Raw genomic sequence first — 17,268 nt, forward strand, 5'->3', positions numbered from 1 at the left:
GGAGGGGGGCAACTCAAATTGGCCACTCTTAGTAGCTCCTGGAAATTACTTAATGTAGCCATTATACACCCTCTTTTTGCCCTGTGGGGTCTTTGGTTCATCTTTCATTCTGGAATGCCCTTAGCCTTGACGGGTGCTTTCTTTTCTCTTCTAGTTGTTGAGTCACAGGAGTTCCTCTGCTCTCAGATGTTCTTTATTTAGCTGAGTGAGTACAGGAGGCTGCGTTCAGGCCTGGTGCTAGACGAGAAACCCAGAGAAATAGTCACTCTATTGGCCAACCTCGAGAATGCTCTTTGTGAGGATGGAAGGAGGAGCACCCTGCCTGTACTGCAGGCTTCTGAAAACACCTTATCAAACCCTTCATATTTCCCCATGGCCCTGATGAAAACAGATGACAGAACAGGAGTGGTTGTGTGTGACACAGAGGAATAGAAGACTGGAGATGAAAAAGGGCTTTGTGGTAAACAGCTTAATACTGTCTTTCAAATTTTATGGATGAACTTCTCCTTGGTCCTTATTCTAGGACCTGCTACATACATAGCTGCTCAGTACATCATTCGTGAAAGAATAAGTGTCAGTGGACCTATGATCTCGAATGTTGTAGAACCAAAAACACCAGGGCTGGAAAAGATATCACAATCTCAACTGGATGTCCCTCTGCTGAACATAAAAGAAACTTACTCTCGAAGAGATTAAAAGACTTGGCCATCATCAAAAGTAAATTATGTGCAGAATTGAGATTAAAAAATAGAGTTGGAAGTTTTCAAGAGAAATATGAGAAATCATTTAGCCAATTTGATCAATACAGACTGGAGGATTCTGACCAAATAAACTCTCTTCTTCCCAGCCGCCCTCTGCCTACACTTGTAAGCTATGTGCTCTGAATTATTTAGAAATTGTCTCAACATCCATTTCGCATGTTTGTGTAGACATACCCATAAAGAGTTATATAAGCAGTATTATTATCGTAATTATTGTTATCATTAGCTGCTTCATTTCTTATCATTTTCCTTGTGGTTCATCCAGGGCCTTTTGAGGGCTGTTAAAGAGCTTGAAAAAAATCAGAATTGTACTTGTAGATATTTATTTTCATTGTATTATTTAGAAGTCTATCCTAGGGAATCCTGCTAATTCCCAGTTCACTAATCCACAAAAACCTTAAATTCTCACCCTGCTCCTCTGTAAGCTCTAACAGCAGCAGGATGGAGTGAAGGCTCTTATTACTAAAACTTCATTACTCATACAAAATATTCGTGAGCACTCCTATGCTGTGGTGTATGATCATAAATAATTAAGGCAGAACTACACTTGTCAGAAGAACTGAAGGAAAGATGCACTCCTCTGTTTGCAGACACTGTATAGACATTAATGCAGCAATTCGCTAAGGATTGCCGTAGTTAATGGGAATTAGCAAAGTGCTAGCATGCCCGTATTCATCTTTTGAGAGGCTATGCAATATTCAAAATGATAGGCCTTTTGAATGATACTTACTGAAAGTATCCCATTCTTAAAGTCATTTTCAAATTAAAACTTTGGGAGTCACCTTTTCAAAGGTGTCACTATAGGACTTCTCATAGGGGCTAAATAATTTTAAAATATATAGTTTTTGAGTCCAGTTTCCCCTGGATTCTTTGCCTTCCGTCTCTCTCGTCAAGAGTGCTAACCTATATAAAATTAGTTCAGGTTTATGCTCTCTAGACCAAGATGCTACTTATCAGTTCACCTAATTGTCTGCTGAAAACTCAGAATGTATTTTTTCCAGTATTTAATCTAACTGAGTGGGCAAACACTTGTGCAACAGGTAACAGTTATCATCCTTATTAAAAAGAAAATTGTTACAGCTTCAAAATAGATCGATTAAAATGATGACCTATTTCTCGAAAGCATAGTTTATTTGTTCATTCACTCATTTATTCACTTAACAAATAGCCACTATTTACCATGTGCTAGGAACTGTGTGAGACGGTGTATGAAATAGGCCAGGTTCCCACCCTCAGGGAATTTACAGTTTAACAGATAGAAGTATTAGCTTCGGCTATGTGAATTTTCTTTTATTTGACTGTCGCTGACTTACAACAAGGCAGTTTCATGTGTTTCAACCTAATACAAAGAAAGTGTGTTATAGGAACACTTAGAAAAGAAACCTAATACAGTTTCGGAATCAGACACTGGCTCCTTGAGGAAATGATATTTGAGTCAGTAGCAGTAGGATGAGTAGTAGTTAAGTTAGATGAGGCAGGAAATGTCCCAGCAGTGGCAACAGGAAGCAAGTGTGGGCCTGGCTGTGTTCGGGAATGCCAGCATAAAGCCCAAAAGGGAAGAGGAAGGGGGACAGTGTGCAGAGGTGGGCAGGGCCAGATGGTGGGGGGACATTTAAGTCACGTTGTTCAAACTACATTTAAGAGCCAGAGAGCAGTTTGAAAGAGAAAAGCAAACAGAACAGATTTGCACTGTTAGAAATCACTTTTACTGCAATACAGAAAGGCACTAGAGGAGGCAAGTCTGGAGGGGGGAATGGATGACTGGTTAAGAGACTGGGAAATGGTGCTAGTTTAGTCAAGATTGGTCATGGTGAAGATTGAGAGAAAAGGACATTTGGGAGATAGAATTGACAGGACTTGGCAACCCAACAACAGACAGAGAGAGTAAAAGAGTATGGGGTCAAGGAAGAAACATGGGTTTTGGCTTCATGGTGGTGCCAGTTTTGGAGACAGGGAACACTAAAAGAGGAGTGGATTGGGGCATTGTTGAGATGTTGAGATATTCAATACAGATTTGAACATATTGAACTTTATTCAATTCTTGGCGGTTCTTGGGAGACATTTAAGTCAAGTCCAGTAGCAGTCAGTTACATAGGTTGGGAGCTCAGGCAAAAAGTGAGATCTGGACAGGAGGTAAAGATTTAAGAATCATTTATAACTAGATGGCTGGGAGAGCAAATCAGACTTCCCAGAGGGCATATAATATGAGAAGAGAAGGAAGAGAGGAAAAATAGTCTATAATGGGGGCCAGAGGTGGAGAGGTAGAAACTACTGTGGGGCAGAGGCCAGAATTTGGTGTCAGAAATTCAGCGGTTTGAAAAGTAGTGATTGGTCATTCATTTGTAAAGCACCTCAGAGGTTAAGAAAACAAGAACTGATATTAACTGTAAAATTTAGTAATAGAACCAGGTAATGAAATTTTTAACCGACTCAGAGAAAAAGAAATTTATTAGATCCCAGTTCTGATTACAGGTCAACAAAAACGTTATAGTAGATTTAATTTATTCAGGTTTAGAATTTTCCTTTTCATTTGGTCTTAACTATCCCTTAAGTACAGAGTCATGTAATTGGCTGAGTGACAATGAATAGTGTAATGAGAAATCAATCACTGTATATGTTTGGATTCAAATCAATGTCGTCTCCAGTTGGGTAAGTCATATGATGACCATGTGCTATCTGATTTGTCTGGGACAGTCCCTTCATGTCTATTATCTCATTGTACTTATTACTCTCAAGAGTGTCCCAGTTTGGACAGTAAATGAAATAGCTTTCTAAGCCCCAGACACAGTACTTCTATGTCTTTCCAAAATTCAACTTTTTCTGCTCAGGTGGGAAGGTGTTCAATTCACACAAATCTGATTTTGTTATGTGCTCCATAGCTAATTATAAGAAAATCATAGGAGACACATTTATGGATCTTTTTTTATGAAAACACAGTCATAAGCAATGTATAAAGGAAAAGACTATTTTTCTCCTTTGAATGAATAATGTTCAATCAGGAATAATCAATATTTATTGAACACCTATTATGGGTTAAGCACCGTGTTCAGATTCAAGTTTCTTGCTCATACTAGCACTTATTTTTTAGTACTTTGATTTTGTCTGTAATGCCTGGTTCTGATTTTTATTGATCTCTAGGTTATTTAGATTTTCTTTCCCTTTCCTCCTTTAATTATTAGAAATAAAACCTCCCTTATTGTGTATGTGCATCAATATTCTACTTAGATTCTATTTATGCTACCTAGCAGAAGACAAGTTGGTGTCTGGTCTATGATACATCATAACAAAGATGTTTACATCTATAAAATCTGGAAAGGAGAGAGCTTCTAGAATAGAGGAAGGGACATTCCCCTCAAGAAGTGGTTATAGTATTTTTCCTTGCAGCATGTTGGGAGCAATGAGTGGACCAATAAGATGGGTGGGGGAATGTGGGGGGAAGCTAGTAGGGCAGATCTGTGCCTCCCCAAAGCCTTCCCTCCTCTGTCTGCCTAGCCACAGCTGGAGATCAGAGGCCAAGCCCTAAGGGAGACCTGGCAGTTTCATTGAAGGCACAGAAAGAACATTGAAAACCAAAGGCCTTTCAGTCTGGGAAAGAGATAAAAGCTTTAATAACAGCCATGTGCCAAATGAAGGAAGGACTTTATAGGAATTTGGTCTAGAACCAAGGCAAAGACAAACAATAGAAAGGTGGAAGAATGGAGCTGGCAGGAGCAAGTCCGATGGTCCCTGGCCAACTGGGTGGAGGAATAGGACAAAACTCTGTCCAGACTTTGGAGACAAAGGGCACAGGTTTCAGGCCTTCAGAATCTTGCCCCATCAATGAAATGATTTGAGCATGCTTTGCTTTTATATGTTTATTTATTTGTTTGTAAGTTATACATCTTTACCACAGTGATGATACAGCATATAAAATATAAAGTAAACACAAATGTAGATTTAAAAAAAAGAGAGACAAACTAAATGTAAAAAGAAGTTCTAATATTTTTCTGTTATGTATTGTCTTAGAAACCAGCCAGTATCTTAGGAGGGGCAGAGAGATCAGATCAGAAGAGGGGGAATTTTCAGGAGAATCCCTGTTGGGGGTGGTCCTTGAAAAGAGAACAGCAATTTCTATTTTCAGTTCCTGCTGATTTCTTGTGAGGCTAGCTGGCTGATTTTAATATGCTCTTTCCAGTTGACAATCTTTAAGAGCTACCAAGGGTGGGGTTAATTAATGGGGAGGGCGACACCGTAAGTGATGTGTGTTGGCATAAGCTTGGAAGGGGAGGAATTTGGTGTGAATGTACCCAAGATGATGCACAAATCAGAAGAGAATCTAATGCAGCCTGTTTTCTCATGACAAAGTGGGTCATGAAGTAGCAAGGGGCTTTCCTCTTTTCCTTGGGGTGGGTGGTAAGAAGAGTGGGGCAGTCATGTTCCTTTTCTCCTTCTAGAAAATTATTAAAGAGAAAGGACTCTATTAGAGTCTGCTGAACAGGCAAATAATAACCTTTTGTAATCGGCTTTGATTGGTCTTAGATCCAGTCTGTGCCATCTTATGAACAGAGAAGCTAGGATGACCACATAGAAGTTTTCTTCTGCAAGTGTCTAAGTAGGTAGGAAGCTGATTCTAAGTATAAAGCCTTGGGAGGTCTCTCTCCAACTGGAGAGAATTTTTCTAGGAGTACTCTTGATTTTCTTCCTATTAGGTTTTGAATTTCAAACGTACATAAGAGAAAATTTGCACCAAATTGTTTAATATATATAAATTAATGTTCCCATTTGGGACCTCAGGTGCAAACAGTTGAGTTAATCACAGATTCATTCATGACCCCTCTTTATTTTATTTATTTTTCACCTTTATTTCTTTACCTAGTTTCCATTCTCCTGCCCCTCTTTTCTGTAGACACTCTAATGTGTTATAACCACTATATATTGCTTATGTATTTCTCTAGTGATGTTGACCTAGTTTATTCCTAGTCTCCATTACTACAAACAGCACTGTGATGAGTATTCTTGTTCATGTAACTTTATAGACCTGTCTTAGAGTTTTTATGGGATTGCTGAGTCATGAGGTATATGTTTATTTAATTTTGTTAAATGACAAATTGTTTACAGAGGATCTGTACTCATTTATATTCTTATCAGTAGTATATAAAGGCTCCTGTTTCCCTACATTTCTGAAAATCTGATGGCCATAAGAGATAGCTGATTGTTTAAATTTGAATTTATATGATTATTAGTGAATCTGTATATCTTTTTCTATACTTGTGTAGTAGGTACTGTGATGTGTTGCCCAGATCCTCCTTCAGGAATGGACTTAATTCCTCCATCTGGGAATGCTTTTGGCTGGTGGCTGTCAGCTGTCAGCCCTTCTCAGAAATTACCCTTGGGAGAAGAGAGCTGCCTTGTCATATGCCCTTTCCAGAAGCAGTCTATATCCAATAACTGGTTTATTTGGAAGCACAGGCCCAAACCTCTCATCCTAACATGGGACAGCTCAGAAGGGCCAGCCTACCTACAAGGTTCTCTATGGGATCAGGTAAAACTTTTGCTGAGACTGCCTTACAGCCCATTTTCTCCCTCTGTCCAATCCTGCCTTCTTCCTTTCTTTCACATGTTGATCTCGAGAACATTCTCTAATAAATTTTCTTCATGCTAACCTCCGTTTCAGAATCTGCTTTCTTGGGAATACAGTCTTCAACAGTCATGCTCAAAGTCATACTCAAAGTAGTTTGAGAAAGCACACACTAAGAGAGGATTCTAGGGCTAGATTATCCTCTGGCCTGCTGGCAATGAGTTACTGCCCCCCCACTCCCCAATGGTGGTAGTGGGTCAGGGCTAGACTGATCCTATAAAAGGTAGCAGTGAAGCCATTAAACTTTCATCACTCGTAAACTAAAATGGGTGTACCAATGAAAAGAAATGCACTAGTGGGTGCATTGCAGCCAACATTTAGAAAATATGGAGGAGGGCACCTGGGTGGCTCAGTCGTTAAGCATCTGCCTTCAGCTCAGGTCATGATCCCAGGGTCCTGGGATCGAGCCCCACATCGGGCTCCCTGCTCAGTCGGGAGCTGCTTCTCCCTCTCCCACTCCCCCTGCTTGTGTTCCTGCTCTTGCTATCTCTCTCTCTCTGTCAAATACATAAATAAATCTTTAAAAAAAATATGGAGGAAATGATAATCATATGAACAATTAAATTACTTGGCTATTGCTAGGGGAAACTGGTGCTTTAGAAAAAGATAATGAATGGTCAAGATTGGTTAGTCAATAATTAAAGACTAAGTGTGAAAAAGAAGGCCTTTTTGGCTGTAGTCAGGGACCTGGCAGAACCTAGTATGGGTTCCTTTTTCTGTGAGGTAAGAGCTATCGTAGTGGGGAAAGCCAAACTCTATAACTGTTACCCCCTCATTAAAATAATAAAGAAAAAATGCAACCTTGGGAGGTCAGGGGGTGGGTGTCTCTCTTAGGGATCTATGTAATTCAGAAGTGGTCCCCATCATATTCCCATTTAATTCCCAAGTCTGGCACTTGCAAAGACCAGATGGACTCTGAAGGATGACGGTAGACTAGTACAAGTACTACCAAGTGTAGCCCCATTGCTTCCATACTGCCACATGTGGTATCTTTTCTAAAGCAGATTACTATTGACCTGAGGCATGTAGGATGCAGCCTTTGGTCTGGTAGTGCATTCTGTTTCAGCTCAATCAGAAAGGAGGATCAGAAACAGTTTGCATTGCCTTGGAACAGAAACTAGTATTCAGGGGCGCCTAGGTGGCTCAGTCGTTAAGCGTCTGCCTTCGGCTCAGGTCACGATCCCGGGGTCCTGGGATTGAGCCCCGCATCGGGCTCCCTGCTCAGCGGGAAGCCTGCTTCCCCCTCCCACTCTGTCTGCTTGTGTTCCCTCTCTCACTGTGTCTCTCTGTCAAATAAATAAATAAAATCTTTAAAAAAAAAGAAAGAAAGTATTCATTTACAGTTTATAAAGACAAATCTTAATAGCCACCTCTTTGTCATAATATAGTCTGAAGAGACCCACACTGTCTGGACATCCTGCAGAACATACTTTTCTATCACATCAATGACATTATGCTAACTTGACTAGATGTAGCAAGAACCAGTAAGTACATTGGAAACCACATTAAGGCATGTGCTTAAGAGAGTATGAGATGAACACTATGAAGATCCAGGGACTAATCATCTTAGTGAAATTTCAGAAATGCAGTGGTCTAGAACATGCCAAGACTTTCCATCCCAGACTAACAAAAACAACAGTAATTATTGCATCTCATACTTCTCATCACAAAGAAAGAAATACAGTGGTCTTTGGGCTTGATGGCCATGTCTTCCACATGAGAGGCTGTCAGCTTTGCATGAGGCCCAGAATGGAAAAGAAGCTCTGTAGCAGGTCCAGGATGCTAGGCTAGCAGTCCTGCCAGTTGGGATACAGAATTCAGCTTATCCTGTAATTTTAGAGGTGTATGATGTGGGAAAAGATGCTCTGTGGATTTTATGGCAAGCCCTAGAGTTCTGGAGCAAAGGCATGCCACCTCTAGTGAATAATTATATGCCACCCAAAAATTAGCTCCTAGCCAGCTGCTGGACCCTGGTAGGGATGGAGCACCTGACAATGTGTTATCAAGTGACCATGTGGCCAGCACTTCCCATTATAAGATAGATTTTGTCAGACCTGCCAAGTCATAAAGTTGGACAAGCCCAGCAGCTCTCCAATGTAAGGTGGAAATGATACATCTGGAATCCAGCCCAAGTAGAACCAGAAGGCAAAGTTAGTTGCACAAGCAGGTGCTCCAGACTGTCATGTCATCCACACTGTTATACTACTGCCTCTCTCTCAGGTCACATTCATGGGCAAATGAGAGGTCTCTCATGAACAGCTGACAAAAGAAGAAAAAAAGGTGAACTTGGCTCACAGATGGATTGGCTTAATATATTTGTAAGCTGTGGTGGCTTAAAAATATGGCTGCAAAGTCTTTGACATTTTATGACCCTATGTTTTGATGCTATCAAAAGATAGAGTCCAATTTTCCTCAGCTTGAATACGGGCTGGCCTTAGTAACTCAGTTCTAACCAATAGAATAAGGTGGAAGTGATGCTAAGTGATTTCCCTCCTGGATTTTTCTTCTTCTTGAGATGCTTGGTCTTGAACCTAGATACCATGTTTTGAGAAAGCGAAATATCTTTATTAAAAGGCCATGTGTAGGTCTTGCAGCTGCTTTAGCAGCTGAGGTCCCAGCCAACAGTTAGCATCAACTGGCAGACATGTGAGTTAAAAGATTTCTCATGATTCTGTTCCCTAGATTTCAGCTGTCTCACTTGTTCCCACCAAGTTCTGCTCAAATTTTAGACATGTGAGAGGAAAAAATGTTATTTTGAACTACTACATTGGGGTAGGTGGCACTAGATAACAGGAACAGAAGCTCCAATACAGCTCCCATTGGATTGGATTAAATCCAGTCATGGATGGATTTAAAATGTAGTTGTAAGGGGAAATCTTCCTAATGGGCTTAATTTTGGGTGGTTCATCTGGTATATCGTCCTCATCTACCAAGGTTTGAGTATATATGGACTTATGTGCAGTAGCAAATGACTTGGACAGTTTGTCAGGAACCGGCTCCGAAAGAATGCTTGGAGGACTGGGAACACAATCTGGGGTAGAGGCATGTGAGTTGACATAGGGGAATAAGCATGAAAAGTGAAAATCTTATAATATGCTAATGCCCACCAGAGAGCATCTACCATGGAAGAAGCACTAAACAATCAAGTTGACACAATAATTTGGCCAGGTGGTGTGAATTGGCCTCTGTCATTGGCTATCACAGTGATGGCACAGTGGACACACAAATGAAATAGCCATGGTGACAGGGAAGGAAGCTAAGCTTGGGCTCAATAGTCTGGGCTCTTACTAAGGCTGTTCTAGCTACTGTCACTGCTGAGTTTGAGCTGCCAGCAACAAAAACCAACACTGAATCTACACCCCCCCGCCCCCACCAATTTGGAACTATCTCTTGAGGCATGACTTGATGGCAAGTTGAGTATCTTGAACCTCTCCACTGTGAGAAGGACATCAATTCATTTTTACTAGAATTGGCATATATTCTTTTTCTCTTGTAGTCTATGCCTGCACCACTATGTGAGGATTTATAGAGTGTTTCATCCACCTGCGTGGATCCCACATAACCTCACATCAGACCAATGGGCTCTGATTCACCAGGAAGTGGGGCTTCTATTATAGAATCCAGAGAGGAAGAAGGTATTTAGGATTCAGAAGTTTCACCTGGGTATGTCTTTACTACTTTGCCCAATTTTGATGTAAATGAATACTTACAGCTGCAACAGAAAGACTTGAGCAGGAGTTAAGACCCCTCAATAATGAGGGACTGGGTCATCCCATCTGGTAAGTCACCTAGACCAGGAGAGTCTCTGAGAGGGAAAGGAATCTAGAGTAGAGAGTAAAGAGGGGAAAAAATGAGAATCATTTGGTGCCCTAAGACAAGTTGCAGTTGTAGAGCTGTGGGTCATCCCACTAATCTTTCTTTTTTATGTTTCCTGCTAGAAAAGAGGCCCACTGGCATGCTGCAATTGCTGCATGCAGAACTTATAAAAAGAAATGGATCTAAATGGTACAAGGGATGGACCACAGCAGATGCTGTGATATGCCATCTGGATCCTGCTTCAAGACTGAAGGACTTATTCCCCCAAGTTCCTGGGAGTTCTGCTGGTCAATGGCTTTCAGCAATCAGCACTGTTTTTGGTAATTGTCCTTGGCTGAAGAGAGTTACCTTGCCCAAAGTCACTGGCTTCCAGAATAGTCCTCATTCAATGAGTGGTAAATATAAGAATATAAAGTCTAGTCCTTTTGTCCCAATTCAAGACTATTCTGAAGCACTGTCTATTCTAGTTATCTGTCAAATAGCTAGATATATCAAATCACTGCTGCAGGGGTTCTGTGACTGAGGAATTTGGGAGGGGATCAAAGAAGTTATGGCCTAGGGTCTCTCACATGATTTCCATCAGATAGTGGCTAGAGCTAAAAAACAGAGGGCTAAGACAGCTGGAGTTTGGCTGAGCATCTCTCTCTCTCTCTTTGTGTAACCTCAGGGTCTTGCCATTTGCTTTCTTCATATGGGTTAGTTGGGGCTTTCTTATAACATGGTGGTCTTTGGCTAGTCAGATTGCTTATGTGGCAGCTAAATACTTCAAGAATGAGTATTCAAACAAACAATCTGGAAGCTACATTTCCTTTTATGACCTAGCCTTGGAAGTCATGTATTCATTATTTTCTGTTGGCTGATATAGTCAGGAAAGCTTACCAGTGTTTGAGGAGAAGGGATGTAGACCCTTCTTTTCCATGGGAGGAATATCACGGTCACCTCATGAGAACATGTGGCATAGGAGATTGCAGTCATTTTTGGAAAATAGAATCTGCCACACTATTCCAGCTTTGGACTCTCCTCAGGTGGCCCTATGGACTAAATTGTGCCCTACCCCTCCACCCCCCAAAATTCATATCTTGAAACCCTTATCTCCAGTGTGACTGTATTTAGAGATAGGGATTTTAGGAGGAAATTAAGGTTAAATGAAGCCATAAGGGTGGAGTCCTAATTCTATAGGACTCCTGGCCTTATAAGCAGAGGAAGAGAGAGATATCTTTTTCTCTGCACATAACTCAGAGCAAAGGCCCTGTGAGGACGGAAAGAAGGCAGCTGTCCACAAGCCTAAAAGAGGGCTCTTACCAGAAACGAACCTTGCCTGACCTTTATCTGGGACTTGTAGATATAGAACTATAAGAAAATAAATTTCTGTTGTCTAAGCAACCCAGTGTGTGGTAATTTGTTATGGTAGCCTTAGCAGACTAAGATAGATGGGCTAAGTCATTTGTTGAGATTGCACTCCAGACCCACTTCTCCCTCTGCCCAATCCTTCCTTCTTTTCCACCACAGGTGTTTATCCTGACAGCACTTCCTGATAAACTTTTTCCATTATAATTTTCATCACATAGTCTTTCTTCCAAGAAACCTGACCTGCAACAACCTGATTTAGGTTTCTCCTTCTGTGAAACACATGATAATGTTCCTTGCTCTAAGGAACAACAATTTTCTTATTGATTTCCAGGAGTTCATAATGTATCCTAAATATTAATCCTGTTTCAGTTTTAGAGATTACAAATATTTTTTCCCAAACTGTCATCTGTTCATTAACTTTGTTTATGATGCTCTTTATTTTATAGACATCTAGATGTTTTGGGCATCTACTTTAAGAGGTCCTTCCCTATCCCTAAGTTTCAAGTATATTCTGTACATTTTCAGATCTTTGTTCCATTTGGCACTCACGTTGAATATGGCATATGTAGAAATTCAAGACTGTTTTTCTCTCTAGGGTGTATGTTTTCCCTATATTATTTTCTTTTTTATTATGTTCAATTAGCCAACATATAGTGCATCATTAGTTTTTGATATATCATTTCCCTTTTTCCCTGAGAACTTTTATGTTCTATTGATCAATTTTCTTTTACTATTTTTTAATGGAAGCTTTTTATGATAAAGCATTTTCCTTTTTCCTTGATCCTCTTTTTTTTTCAAAACTGAACTGGTTATTTGTGTACCTTTTTACTCTACAAACATTTTAGAATAAATTTGTGGAGTTCCTAAAAAATTTTCTGCTGGGCATTTTTATTGGAATTACATTGCATGTGAAGATTGATTTGGGGAGGGTTGACATCTTCACTATTAAGTCATTCCACCAATGAACATGGTATAACTCTTCATCTATTCAGGTTATTAAAATGTTTTCAACTGTGGTAGAACTGAGACTCCTTATCTAATGATACCTCTCTTATTCAACTGTTATTCATTTATCAAGGCAGACTTTGGAGACCTAAGCAGATTTAGAAACCTACATTGTTCATCTGATACTTTTTCTAGAAATAATAAATAAATAAGTAGTCTCCCATAGTTATTTAAAGCCTATTGTTTAGTTAATAAAAGATAAGCAGTTGATATATGGAAAAAGACTGTGAGCAATGCCTTTTGAAAACACTAATCCAAATGTTCTTAAGTGTAGGAAAAGATTCTCAACTTCACCCATAATTAGGGAAATGCAAATTAGAAAAATAATGATGTACCACTATTTTACCTATCAAAGGGACAATTTTGAAAGTTTGATAATAATCTATATTAACGTGGTGTGAGGAAGCAAATATTCATATACATTGTTTGTGAAGATTCCAGATTGATGCAAACTCTTTGGAGGGAAATTTCTCAATGTATTTCAAAGTTAAAAATACACATAACATTTGAACTTGTGGTTCTATGGGTGGAAATTTATCCTTCAAGTGTACTTGTACTTCTGTGCAAAGTTGTATAAAGAAGGCTATTCATTATGGCCTTATTGATTGCAACAAAAGGCCGAAACAAGCTAAATGGCCATCAGTAGGTATGGCTAAAAAATTCTTTGTGCTTGTACACCCACATAACAAAAAATTATTTGAGTTTTGAAAATAATTAGGTACATCTCCTTTCTGTGATATGGAGTAATCGTGAAGACTGTTAAGTGGAAAAGCCACAATGCAAAATATGTGTAAAGTATACCTCAACTGTACAAAGCAGAAAGGATGCATTAATATACATGTTTGCATTCCCATAGAATATCTCTGGAGTGATAATTAAGAAACAGATAATAGTGGTTGCCTCTGGGAAAGACAGCTGGGAACTGAGGATGGAGGTAGGAGGAAGACTTTCTTTACATTCAAGATCTCTTTGAACTGTTTGATTAATTTTTTAATGATATCTACATATTAGTTTGAAAAGAAATTAATTAAAACAATTCTATAACTTAGTTTATCTTCTCACGTAAGTTGTAGAATCTTATCTCATATTAAGGAGGTTTTTCTGTATTTAGATTTGACCTAAAGATTTTGTCTTGTCAGTTTATCATATGGCCTTGTGTCCTTTTCTGCACATTCAAAGAGATTATTAGCAGAAATATTTTTCTAGTAAAAATTGGAGGAAAAAAACCATGATTTAAAAGTCTGTAGCAATGGTAACTCCTTCTAGTTGAAGTGCATGGGGACTGGAATCATGTTTCATTCCATTTGAACAATACTGAAGGGAATCTGAAGAATTCCTAATGGACATGTGTTCTGGGTTGAATTGTGTCCCCTCCCCCCATTCATAGGGTGAAATCTACTCCATACAACCTCAGAATGTGATTGTATTTTGAGATAGGGTTTTTAAAGAAGTAATTAAGTTAAAATGTGGTCATTAGGGTGAACCCTAATCCAATGTTACTGGTGTCCTTATAGGAAGAGGAGATTTGACACAGGTATGGAGGTAAGACCACGAGAGGACATAGCAAGAAGGTGCAAGCCAAGGAGGGAGGCCTCAGGAGAAGCCAGTCCTGCCACCATCCTGACCTCAGACTTCCAGTCTCCAGAACTGTAAGAAAATAAATTTCTGTTGTTTAAGCCACCTAGTTTATGATACTTTGTTATGGCAGCCCTAGAAAACTAATACGACGTGATAACTCAAAGCAATCTTATGTAATGGAAAGAAAGTAATGATATCAAATATTTAATAGATGAACTTTTCTAGGACACTAGTTTTGGACTATTTCAAATGGACTGACCCAAACAGTCATTCTGGAACTTTTTCAGGGGATCAGGGCCTCACCTCCAATAATTAGCATTTTGAATTTCAGTGGGATGATAGCAGAGTGAAGGTCAACATTGGTGAAACCAGATAGAAATAGATGTTGTGAATGTGGGTGTAATCTCAAGCCAAAATCACTGGAAAATAGGGGAATCTTGGTGATCTTGCAAGTGATGCTTTAAGACAGATAACAGAAGAGTCTAATTTATACATTAGGCAGATGTGTGACTGCAGGTGGAAATCTTTCTCTCCTAGAAAACATTTCAAAAAAATATTCATAGCCATTCCTAAAAATAAGAATGAGAACTGTCTGTAAACCAGAAAAAAGGGGGCACCCTAAAAAGATGGCAGTAGATGGGCAACCCTTCACTGCCAGGCCAAAGCAGATGCTGCTGATAAAAGGCTAGGTTAATGTCACTGCTCAAAGTCCACTCCTGCAGAAAGGTCACTCTATCAGGAATTATCACAACTCAGGATACATGCTGGAGAGTTCTTCTACAGAGTGCCTGCTGGAGATCCTTTTCTAATTTCAGCTGCAACAACCTCGTATAGTTGCATGCATGTCTAGATACACATTGAGCAGATCCAACCTTAAGCGCATATCTTCTCGGATTTATGCCCTAGGGCCTTCTGCCAAACTAAGGGAAACATCTTGGCCCATGGACAAACACAGTCCAAAAGTATGAGGGTGTCAGCAGTCCCAGGGGCAGGCTTCAACAAATGGGGGATGGAAATCCTTTAGCAAACCATTCAAAAGATTCTTTGTGCTTCTCAGAGGTCCTGGGTGAACAGAACAACCTCCAAATATTCCCTTACATTGGCTTTTCCTGTTTATCTATCTTGGTTTGCTCTTTTGCTTGTGCTTCTTAGGATTTCTTTAAAAAATATTTCTTATACCACCTTCTCAAGCTCTATTTTGAGGAAACCTAAACTAAGACTGAATAACCAAGAATTACCTACTATCTGTTGATGGCCAACACAATGAAAGAAAGACGATTATTAGCACATATAGAAAATTTTCACACCAAAAAGATGAGAAATAATAAAAACAATCCAAAAATGATCTTAAGAATATATAATATCATCAGAGGGATAAAGGAATTTTTCCAAACATGGTATATGAACAGGAGATTATTAAACTACAAGAAGTACTTAAGAAATAAGATCTGGCAGTTACAGTTTCTTAAAGATGAAAACGGTGATTGTTGAAATAAAAAATTCACTAAGTGGGTTGAATAGCATACTGGATACACTTGATGAATGAATCAATGAATTTAAGTGAGGGGAGTTATTCTCTCTGTGAATGTAGCCCAATGACATGAAGTTTGAAATTTCAGATATGAAGGGGAGATTTGAGGTTTCACCATTTGCTGAGTAGGACTTATGAGACAACTGGAACCGGGATAGTGAGGCAGGAGGGAAGTCTACACAGGAAGAAATCATTCTAAGGATTTCCATAACTGAAGAGAGACTTCAGATCAAGAGCCCATCAGATGCCATGCAGAATGAATTATAAACGAGAACATGCATGCATATATGAATGAATATTTCAGGGACATAAATTTGAGCAACTTCGTTGGATTCTGATTCGCTCTAGAGTTATTTATGTGTTTATGGTTGGGAGGTTTCAAATGATACAAACTGTTTTTATTCTGGAGAAAAGACTATTGACAGCAAGAGAAGCAAATTGAAATGAATGTTTAAGTAATGACCAGCTAAATTGAAGTTTTAAGCACAATCTCATTAATTCTGGCCAGGAAAAATTCCTACCTATCCTCTTTATTAAGAGATTGGACAATAAAAATATCTGTGTACTAATAAATCTGATCCTCTGGATGAAGGAAAAACGACTTTCAGAAAGATCACTGCGGGTCACCTTCCTGGATTTAATTGGACCCTGTTAAGATGAATGAAGGCAGCTCTATGGAGCAGGCTGCCACTGCCGGTTGTAGAGTTTGCTTCCTACGTCAGTCTCATTTCCCCCCTTAATCGATGAAATGGAGAGTGGTGGTCTATACAACCGATTCAATGGCTCGTCTTTGGGTGCCAATTATTTGCATGGTCGCTATGCCTACATGATACCAAAACAATTGTTCACCGCAGTTACAAAAAGAAAGCAAGCACACTGGCTAGGTTATATAGACAAAACATTTGTGCGTGTTGAATTTTTCACCCTTCGATTGGTTGATTTGATATTGTGCAGGCACAGCCTGTCCTTGGCATTGAGGTGCTTTTGTTTCCATTGTGCCTGCTTTGTAGGCTGCCTTTCCTTTATGTAGAGGGATCTGTTTACTTGACTGGTCTTTTGACACCCTAGCAGTGTTGTCTCTTTCTCATAGCTAAGTACTGAAGAAGGGCAAATCCATATGTTCCCCACAGTCTGATCCTCTCTTGCCATGTTAAGCAGTCTCTGACCTGAATCTGGAGGAAAGCCTTCCCTGAGCTCTGGTAGAACTGAGCGACCAGAGGTAGTACACACACTTTACCATATCTTAAGGGGAGCAGCAGTTTGTCCGTGATGTTTGATGGCTTTCTTTATCTTAACACAAAGATCTCTGGGGCACACTATGGTCTCTCAACGTGTCCCTATTTAACTACACTCCTTACTTTTAGCTGCTTGGGCTCAGCTAACCAAATGGTGGCAGAGATGTGTATAGGTGATCTTAAATCATTCTGATTTTCCCAAGTCCCTCTGCAGTTTTCGGATGGAACATATGGCAATGTTATGTCTATTTGAAAAAGCCTTTGCATCATATGTTTATACAACTGCTCACTATCCCAAGACAAAAATTCTTTTCCTGTTATTACCCATTTGCTGACTAAAGAAATTATCCTCTTTATGTATTCTGGTACTTTACC

Source organism: Mirounga angustirostris, unplaced genomic scaffold, assembly GCF_029215605.1.
Source record: "Mirounga angustirostris isolate CCGP_5_RB_7025 unplaced genomic scaffold, mMirAng1.0.hap1 SCAF_14, whole genome shotgun sequence".
Taxonomy (NCBI): Eukaryota; Metazoa; Chordata; class Mammalia; order Carnivora; family Phocidae; genus Mirounga; species Mirounga angustirostris.